Genomic DNA, 11,673 nt, shown 5'->3' with positions numbered 1-11,673 from the left:
TTGCTATATTCATAATAAACAAGACATGGTAACAGTGTGATTTTGAGTTTTCCTGATTATAAATGAGATTGAGAATTCATCCATGTTTGTCAGTCATGTAAGTGACTTGCGTGAATTGACTGCCTATATCCTTTGCTTATTTTTCATTTTTTAAAATACATTGATTTGTAGAAGTTGTTTATATATTCCAGAAACTAATCACTTCATGTTTATATGCACTGAAACTACATTCCCTAACTGTCGTTGGTTTATTGTTAAATTGTGGAAATAGTGTTATTATACAAACTTTTTTAATGCTCAAATTTATCAGTACAATTATCAGTCTTTTCCTTTATGCTTGTACATTCTTCATGTCAGGAAATTTTGACTTAAACCAATTCAATAAATTACTTACTAAAATGTTCTTAAAATATTTTAAGTTTTGCCTTTCACATTTAGGTCTGTGATCTTTTTGCTAATCACTGATTTGTTATTTGTTTTGTTTTCTGTTTGTTTTTATGCTACAATTAAAGGCTCAGTTATTTTCCCATTTAGAGAATCCGTAGTCCCAATACCAGTTTTAAAAAATTTGTCTTGTCTATTTAAAAAATATATTATATGCTGACAAATTACAGTTGTATACATTTATAAAGTACAAAGTGGTATTATAATTTGTAATACAATGTGAAATAATTAAATTAAACTAATTAGCATATATAACCACATATATTTAATATTTTTTTGTGATGAGAATGTTAAACATTTACTTTTAGTGATACTGAAATCACTCTTTTAGTGATACTTAGTGCACTGGGGTGAACGTGGCTCACTGCAGTCTAGACCTTCTAGGCTCAAGAGATCCTCCAACCTCAGACTCCAGAGTAGCTGGGACCACAGATGTGCACCACATTTCCTGGTTGTTAAAAATATATCTAAGTGTGTATTTTGTAGAGACAGGGTCTCTCTATGTCACCCAGGCTACTCTTGAACTACTGGGCTTAAGTGAGTCTCCTGCCTCTGCCCCCCAAAGTGTTGGGACTACAGACATGAGTCATCATACCGAGCCTTGCTAATTTATTAATCATATTATTGTTTTATGTCATCAAAACATTGAATTGTTGTAAATGTAGCAGAAGTAATGCCTTAAAGTAGTTTTCTTCTTTTGAAAAATATTATTTTTTCATGTGATTAAGGAATATTAGCGTTTATTTCTGTGTATTATGTATGCATTTATAATTCTCTCTTTGCACAATTTATATGTTTTGACTTTTTAAATGCTGTTATTTTCTTAATTTGTATAAGCTCTTTCTATATCAGGAATATTACATATTGTTTGTGATACAAAAATTATAACTTTTCCAATTTGACTTTCCATTGGTTATTTCATCTTTTTTTATTTTTAGATAATAAAATTTATTAAAAGCAAGCAAAAGGTAGTGAATAATAAATAAGAGAAATAAATACAACAAAGACTAGAAAAATAATAGACACAAAACAATAAACCAAAATTTGCTTATTTGAAAATATTAACAAACTGGCAACTATGGCTAGACTTACTAAAAATAAAAATAGAGATAACTCAAATGAGTTAAATTTAGATTAAAAGGGATATTTTTACAGATGTTACAGAAACAAAGATGATTATGAGAAATAACATGAACAACTGTATGAAAGCAATTTAGATACCTTAGATGAAATAGATTACCACAAATACAAAACTTCTAAAACCCCCTTCAGGAGAAACAGAAAATATATTCCAACCGGTAACAATAAGGCTTTTATAACGGTAATTTTAAAAGTTCCCATAAATAAGAGTCGAGGGCTAAGTGCCCTTACTGTTTAATTTTACCAAAAGCTTAAGTAATCAACACCAATCTTAAACAAATATTTACAATAAAAGAAAAAAGAAAAAATTTTTAACCCATTATATATGGCCTGATTAAAAAAAAAAACAGACAATGTCATCTCAAGAAAAGAAAAACAACTACATACCAATATTTCTTACCAATATATGTGCAATAATCTTCAAGAAAATATAAGCAAACCAAATCCAACAACATATACAAAAGATTAGAGGCCATTGGCATAGGCACAAGCAGGAATGCTACAGCCCCACTCCTGCTGGCATGCCATGCCAGCCCATGCATGTGCACCCTGCCACACTGCTGCAGCTGCTGGCACACACAAGCAAGCATGGATCCCACTGCCACTATGCCAACAAAATGCCTTAGCCAGCACTGCCAATCAAAGTGTTGTAGCTAGTGGACTGGGAACATACTGGAACCTCCAGCACAGCAGGTTTTTAAACTCGAGGGGCCACAGAACAAAACAAGGGGCCATATATCAGCCCCCCTCAGAGTTAGCACATGCAGTCTAAGAGTTGAGACTTATCCCCTTAAAATCTTCCAGAAATGAAGCTAGTTGATTGAACCTACTTTATACCGCAATCAAACCCCCAAAGGCTTCAAAGAAGATAAAAGTAAAAACCCCATCCAAAGGAAGACAACTTCAAAGACTGATGGAACATCAACCTACAGTGATAAGAACCAGCACAAGAACTCTGGTAACCCCAAAAGACACAGTGTCCTATTTTCTCCAAACAAACCCACTAGTTCCTCAGCAGTGTTTCCTAATCAGGCTGAAATGGCTGAAATGGCAGAAATATAATTCAGAAAATGGATAGGAATGAAGATCACTGAGATTTTGGAAAATCTGAAACCCAATCCAAGGAATCTAAGGGTACGATAAAACAATGAGCTCAAAGACAAAATGACCATTTTAAGAAGAAAACTAAACTGATCTAACAGAGCTGAAAAACTCATTTCAAATATTTCATAATACAATCTCAAGTATTAACAGTAGAATCAATCAAGGTGAGGGACAAATCTCATAGGATGAAGACCAGAACGTTGAAAACACTCAGAGAAATGTAAAGAGAAAAGAATAAAGAAGATTGAAAAAATTTATGAAAAAAACAGGATTATGTAAAGAGACCAAATTTATGACTCATTTACATCCCTGAAACAAGAAGCCAAAACAAGTAACTTGGAAAAGATATTTGAAAATATCATCAATAAAAATTTCCCCAATTTTATTAGAGAAGCCAATATTAAAATTCAAGAAGTGCAGAGACCCACTGGAAGATACTATACAAGACAACTATCCCTAATGCACATTGTTATCAGATTTTTCAAGGTTGAATTAAAGAAAAAATGATAATGGCAGCAAGAGGGTAGGAGCAGGTCACCTACAAATGGTATCCCATCAGGCTAATAGTGGACCTTTCAGTAGAAACACTGCAAGACAGAAGACATTGGTGGCCTATATATATTATTCATAAAGGAAATAAATTTCAATCACAAATTTTATTCCTGCCAAAATAAGCTTAATACCCAAAGGAGAAATAAGATCATTTTCAGAAAAACAAATGCTAATGAAATTCATTATCAACAGTTCTGCTTTACAAGAAGTCCTTAAGGGAGTCTAAATATGGAAAGACCATTACCAGCTACCAGAAAAAGACATGTAAGTACATGAATCATTGACATATAAAGCAAGTACACAGTCAACTCTGCATATTAGCCAGCTAGGAACAAGATGACAGAATCAAATCTGTACATATCAAGATTAACCTTGAATGTAAATGAGCTAAATGCCCCAAATAAAAGGCACAGAGTGGCAAGTCGCATAAAAAAGGAAGACCCAGTGGTATCCTGTCTTCAAAAGACCTCTCTCACATGCAGTTACACCCATACGTTCAAAGAGAATGGATGCAGAAAAGCCTGGCAAGTAAACAGAAAACAGAAAAAAGCTAGGATTGCTGTTTTAATTTCAGACAAAACAGACTTTAAACCAGCAAAGATAAAAAATGACAAAGGCATCACATAATTGTAAAGTATTTAATTCAACAAGAAGATATTATTATCTTAAGAAAATATGTCCCCCAAACAGGAGCACACAGATTTACATACTTGGTACTTAGTAACTTATAAGGAGACTTAGATTGCCACACAATAATAGTGGAAACTTTAGTACTCCAGAGACAGTATTAGACAGATCATCGAGGCAGAAAAATAACAAAGATATTTGAGACCTGAACTCAATACTTGACCAAATAGACCTATTAGACATCTACAGAACTCTCCACCCCAAAACAGCAGAACATACACTCTTCTCATCTGCACATAGCACATACTCTAAAATGGAGCACAAAATAAGTCATCAAAAAATTCTCAACAAATTATAAAACAAAATTATACCAACCACACTCAGACTGTAGCACCATAAAAATACGAATCAATACTAAGAAAATTGCTCAAAACTGTACAATTACATGGAAATTAAACATACTCCTGAATTACTTTTTGGTAACTTTTTGGTAAATATTGAAATTAAGGCAGGAATCAAGAAATTCTTTGAAACTAATGAGAACAAAAGTACAACATATCAGAATCTCTGGTAAAAAGATAATGTTAAGAGGGAATTTTACATTGCTAAATGCACATATCAAAAAGTTAGAAAGATCTCAAATTAACAACATCACAACTAGAAGAACTAGAAAAACCAGAGCAAACCGACTCCAAAGGTAGCAGAAGACAAGACATAACCAAAGTAAGGACCGAACTGAAGGAAATTGAGACACAAGAAACCATACAAAAAATCAACAAATCTAGGTGTTGATAATTTCAAAACAATAGATTGATAGACCACCGAATACACTAATAAAAAATATATGATCTAAATAAATAAAATCAGAAATGACAAACAGGATGTTACCACAACCCCCAGAAATACAAAATTCCTCAGAGATTGCTTTGAACACCTCTACGCACCAAGCTAAAACACTTGGAAAAAAATAAATTCCTAGAAACGTAGAACATCTCTATATTGAACTGTAAAAGTATTCAATATCTGAACAGACCAATTATAAGTTCCAAAATTGAAAGAATAATAGAAACCTACCAACCAAAAGAAGCTGAGGACCAGATGGATTCACAGCTTAATTTCTACAAGTATAAAGAAAGGCTGATACCATTCCTACTGACACTAATCTAAAATATTGAGGAGGACGGACTCCTATCTAACACATTCTAGGAGGCCAGCATCACTCTAATATCAAAACCTGATAAAGACACAAAAAGAAAGCTTTAGATTAGTATATTTGATAAACAGAGATGGAAAAATCCTCAACAGAGTACGAGCAAACCAAATTTAGTAGCGCATCTAAGAGCTAATCCATCAATGAAAGATTGTTTCAACATGTGAAAATCAATAAATGTAATTCATTACATAAAAGGAAGTGAAAACAAAACCAACACAATTATCTCAATAGATGCAGAAAAGGCTTTTGATAAAATTTAACATCTGTTAATCTTAAAATCCTCAACAAGCAAGGTATTGAGGAAACATACAACAAAAAAGCTTTCTATAGCAAACACACAGTCAACATCATACTGAATGGGCAAATGCTAGGAACATTCCCCTTGAGAACTGGAATGAGACAAAGATGCCCACTCTCACCACTTCTACTCAACATAAGACTGGACTGGATATTTTAGGCCAGGCAAGAAAAAGTAATAAAAGATATCCCTATAGCAAGAGAGGAAGTCAAACTATCTTTTTGCACCTAATATGATTCTTTACCTAGAAAATTCCATAGTCTCTTTTCAAGCTCTCCTAAGTCTGATAAACAACTTTAGAAAATTACCTGGATACAAAATCAATGTGCAGAAATTAGTAGCATTTCTGTACACCAACAACAACTAAAGTGAGAGGCTAATCAAGAACATAATATCATACACAATAGCCACAAAAAAAGAATAAAATACCAAGGAATACAGCTAACTAGGGAAGTGAAAATCTACAATAAGAATTATAAAACACTGCTCAAAGTCAGAGATGACACAAACAAATGGAAAACATTTTATGCTCATGGACAGGAAGACTCGATATTGTTGAAATAATCATACTGCCCAAAGCAATTTATGGATTCAATGCTATTCCTTATCAAACTGCCAATGATATTCCTTACAGAGTTAGAAAACCTTTTGTAAAGTGTGTATGGAACCAAAAAGAGCCAGAATAGCCAAAGTATCCTAAGAAAAATGAACGAAGTTGGAGAAATCACATTATCCAGCTTCAAACTATAATACAAGGCTACAGTAACCAGAACAGCATGGTACTTGTCGAAAAATAGACACACAGACTAATTGAACAGAATAGAGAGCCTAGAAATAAAGTAGCCTATCTACGACCATCTGATCATCAACAAATTTGGCAAAAAAAAAAAAAGCAACAGGGAAAACACTCCCTATTTAATAAGTGGTGATGTAATAACTGGCTAGCCATAAGCAGAAGATTGAAACTGGACTCATTCCTTGTGTCATATACAAAAATCAACTCAAGATGAATCAAAGACTTAAGTGTAAAACCTAAAACTATAAAATCATTGGAATATAAGGAAATATCTTGTTCATAGGACCTGGCAAAGATTTCATAATAAAGATGGCAAAAGCAATTGCATCAGAAACATAAATTGACAAGTGGGACCTAATTAAATTAAGAGCCTCTATATTACAAAATAAACTATCAACACAGTAAACAGACAACCTACCAAACGGGAGAAAATATTTGCAAACTATGTGTCTGCTGATGGTCTAGTAGCCGGGATCTATAAGAAACTAACAAATTAAGAAACAAAAAAGAAATAACCCCATTAAAAATGAGCAAAGAACACTAACAGACACTTTTCAAAGAAAACTTACATGCAGCCAACAAGCACATAAAAAATGCTCAACATCACTATTAGAGAAATGCAAGTCACAACCACAATGAGATACCATCTCACACAAGTCAGTATGGGCATTATTAAAAAGTCAAAAAAATAACAGATGCTGGTGAAGTTGTAGAGAAAAGGGAACACTTATATATAGCTGGTGGGAATGTAAAGCAGTTCAGTTACTGTAGAAAACAGTTGTCAATTTCTTGAAAAACTTAAAACAAAACTACCATTTGACCCAGTGGTTATATACCCAATGGAATATAAATCATTCTGCTATAAAGACACATGCATGCATATATTCATCGTGGCATTATTGACAATAACAAGACATGGAATTAAACTAAATGTTCATCCATGGTAAACAGGATTTATTAAAAATGTGGAAAATATACATAATGGAATACTATGCAGCCATAAAAAGAATGAGATTACAGACTTAAACATAAGACCTAAAACCATAAAAATCCTAGAGGAAAACTTAGGCTATACCATTCGGGACATAGGCATGGGCAAAGACTTCAAGTCTAAAACATCAAAAGCAATGGCAACAAAAGCCAAAATTGACAAATGGGATCTGATTAAACTAAAGAGCTTCTGCACAGCAAAAGAAACTATCATCAGAGTGAACAGGCAACGCACAGAATGGGAGAAAATTTTTGCAATCGATCCATCTGAGAAAGGGCTAATATCCAGAATCTACAAAGAACTTAAATAAATTTACAAGAAAAAAAAACCCCATCAAAAAGTGGATGAAGGATACGAACAGTGACTTCTCAAAAGAAGACATTTGTGCAGCCAACAAATATATGAAAAAAAGCTCATCATCACTGGTCATTAGAGAAATGCAAATCAAAACCACAATGAGATACCATCTCATGTCAGTTAGAATGGTGATCATTAAAAAGTCAGGGAACAACAGATGGCTGGAGAGGATGTGGAGAAATATGAACACTTTTACACTATTGGTGGGAGTGTAAATTAGTTCAACCATTGTGGAAGACAGTGTGGCAATTCCTCAAGGATCTAGAACCAGAAATACCATTTGACCCAGCATTCCCATTACTGGGTATATACCCAAAGGATTATAAATCATTCTGCTACAAACACACATGCACACATATGTTTATTGTAGCACTATTCACAATAGCAAAAACTTGGAATCAACCCAGATCTCCATCAATGATGGACTGGATAAAGAAAATGTGGCACATATACACCATGGAATGCTATGCAGCCATAGAAAAGGATGAGTTCATGTCCTTTTCAGGGACATGGATGAAGCTGGAAACCATCATTCTCAGCAAACTAACACAAGAACAGAAAACCAAACACCACATGTTCTCACACATAAGTGGGAGTTGAACAATGAGATCACATGGACACCGGGGGGAGGGGAATATCACACACTTGGGCCTGTTGGGGGGGTGAGGGGCTAGGGAAGGGACAGCATTAGGAGAAATACCTAATGTAGGTGATCGGTTGATGAGTGCAGCAAACCACCACGGCACCTGTATACCTATGTAACAAAACTGCATGTTCTGCGCATGTACCACAGAACTTAAAGTATAATAAAAATAATAATAATGAAAAGAATGAGATCGTGTCCATTGCGACAACATGGATGGAGCTGGAGAAAATTATCCTAAGCATACTAACACAGGAATAGAAAACCAAATACTGTATATCTTCACTCATAAGTGGAAGCTAAACCCTCAGTACATGTGAACATAAGGGAACAACAGACACCAGGGCTACTTGAGAATGGAGGAATGAGAAGAGGCTGAGGATTGAAAAAAACACGTAACAAGTACTGTGCTTCTTACCTAGGTAAGAAAAAAATGTGTATACCAAACTTCCCAAACAATTTACCTATATAATATACCTACATGTGCACCTCTGAACCTAAAATGAAAGCTAAAAAAAAATTCCAGAATAATTGAAAAATGCAAATAGTTTGCACATCACGAAGTGAAATTTACTTCAATTTTGTGTATTATAACATTTAATATAATAAAGAATAAATACTTGACCATATAAAGAAGAAAAATTATGACAAAGTTATTCACCCACTCATGATTAAAAACCTTCTAATTCTTAATAGAAGTGAACTTCCTCAACCTGATAAAGAACATCTGTAATACACTCATAACTAGCATAATAATGAATTTTAAAAGAATTAGAGATTTTTCCTAATACCAGGAACAAGATTAAAATGTTTTTTCTCATGGTTCAACACTAATGAGCAGGTTACAGCTATGACAATGAGGCAAGGAAAAAATATTTTTAAGTATCCAGATTGGAAATGAACAGATAAACCTATATCTGTATGCAGATAAAATGATTTTATACAGAGAAAATTCTTAGAAATAAAATTTTAAAACTATTAGAACTAATAAGAGTGTTCTACGAAGTTGCAAGACACATGAATAATATACAAAAATTGTTTTTCTATAAATAATTCAAAATGAAAATAAAGAAAAAATTTCATTAAAACAGCATCAAAAAAATAGAACAATTAGAAATTGATTTAACAGGTGGAGCCAAGATGGCCGAATAGGAACAGCTCCGGTCTCCAGCTCCCAGCCCCAGCGACACAGAAGACTGGTGATTTCTGCATTTCTGCTTGAGGTACCGGTTTCATCTCACTAGGGAGTGCCTAACAGTGGGTGCAGGACAGACGGTGAAGCGCACTGTGCGCGAGCCGAAGCAGGGCGAGGCATTGCCTCACTCGGGAAGTGCAAGGGGTCAGGGAGTTCCCTTTCCTAGTCAAAGAAAGGGGAAACAGACGGCACCTGGAATATCGGGTCAGTCCCATCCTAATACTGCGCTTCTCCAACGGGCCTGGAAAACGGCACACTAGGAGATTGTGTCCCGCACCTGGCTCGGAGGGTCCTATGCCCACGGAGTCTCGCTGATTGCTAGCACAGCAGTCTGAGATCAAGCTGCAAGGCGGCAGCGAGGCTGGGGGAGGGGCGCCCCACATTGCCCAGGCTTGCTTAGGTAAACAAAGCAGCCAGGAAGCTCGAACTGGGTGGAGCCCACCACAGCTCAAGGAGGCCTGCCTGCCTCTGTAGGCTCCACCTCTGGGGGCAGGGCACAGACAAACAAAAACTCAGCAAAGAACCTCCACAGACTTAAATGCCCCTGTCTGACTGACAGCTTTGAAGAGAGTAGTGGTTCTCCCAGCATGCAGCTGGAGATCTGAGAACAGACAGACTGCCTCCTAAAGTGGGTCCCTCACCCCTGAGCAGCCTAACTGGGAGGCACCCCCCAGTAGGGTCAGACTGACACCTCATTCAACCGGGTACTCCCCTGAGACAAAACTTTCAGAGGAACTATCAGACAGCTGAATTTGTGGTCTCACGAAAATCCGCTGTTCTGCAGCCACCGCTGCTGACACCCAGCCAAACAGGGTCTGGAGTGGACCTCTAGTAAACTCCAACAGACCTGCAGCTGAGGGTCCTTTCTGGTAGAAGGGAAACTAACAAACAGAAAGGACTTCAACACCAAAAACCCATCTGTACATCACCATCACCAAAGACAAAAAGTAGATAAAACCACAAAGATGGGGAAAAAACAGAGCAGAAAAACTGGAAACTCTAAACAACAGAGCACCTCTCCTCCTCCAAAGGAACGCAGTTCCTCACCAGCAACGGAACAAAGCTGGATGGAGGATGACTTTGATGAGTTGAGAGAAGAAGGCTTCAGACGATCAAACTACTCTGAGCTACGAGAGGAAATTCAAAACAATAGCAAAGAAGTTAAAAACTTTGAAAAAAAATTAGAAGGATGGATAACTAGAATAACCAATGGAGAGAAGGGATTAAAGGAGCTGATGGAGCTGAAAGCCAAGTTTCGAGAACTACGCGAAGATTGCAGAAGCCTCAGTAGCAGATGCGATCAACTGGAAGAAAGGGTATCACTGATGGAAGATGAAATGAATGAAATGAAGAGAGAAGGGAAGTTTAGAGAAAAAAGAATAAAAAGAAATGAACAAAGCCTCCAAGAAATTTGGGACTATGTGAAAAGACCAAACCTACGTCTGATTGGTGTACCTGAAAATGATGGGGAGAATGGAACCAAGTTGGAAAACACTCTGCAAGATATTATCCAGGAGAACTTCCCCAATCTAGCAAGGCAGGCCAGCATTCAGATTCAGGAAATACAGAGAACGCCACAAAGATACTCCTCGAGAAGGGCAACTCCAAGACACATAATTGTCAGATTCACCAAAGTTGAAATGAAGGAAAAAATGTTAAGGGCAGCCAGAGAGAAAGGTCGGGTTACCCACAAAGGGAAGCCCATCAGACTAACAGCTGATCTCTCAGCAGAAACTCTACAAGCCAGAAGAGAGTGGGGGCCGATATTCAACATTCTTAAAGAAAAGAATTTTCAACCCAGAATTTGCTATCCCGCCAAACTAAGCTTCATAAGTGAAGGAGAAATAAAATACTTTACAGACAAGCAAACGCTGAGTGATTTTGTCATCACCAGGCCTGCCCTAAAAGAGCTCCTGAAGGAAGCACTAAACATGGAAAGGAACAACCGGTACCAGCCACTGCAAAAACATGCCAAATTGTAAAGACCATCGAGGCTAGGAAGAAACTATAGCAACTAACGAGCAAAATAACCAACTAACATCATAATGACAGGATCAGATTCACACATAACAATATTAACGTTAAATGTAAATGGGCTAAATGCTCCAATCAAAAGACACAGACTGGCAAACTGGATAAGGAGTCAGGACCCATCAGTGTGCTGTATTCAGGAAACCCATCTCACGTGCAGAGACACACATAGACTCAAAATAAAGGGATGGAGGAAGATCTATCAAGCAACTGGAAAACAAAAAAAGGCAGGGGTTGCAATCCTAGTCTCTGATAAAATAGACTTTAAACCAACAAAGATCA

Source organism: Hylobates moloch, unplaced genomic scaffold (genome assembly GCF_009828535.3).
Source record: "Hylobates moloch isolate HMO894 unplaced genomic scaffold, HMol_V3 SCAFFOLD_7, whole genome shotgun sequence".
Lineage (NCBI taxonomy): Eukaryota > Metazoa > Chordata > Mammalia > Primates > Hylobatidae > Hylobates > Hylobates moloch.
Note: the sequence above shows the minus strand (reverse complement) of the source record.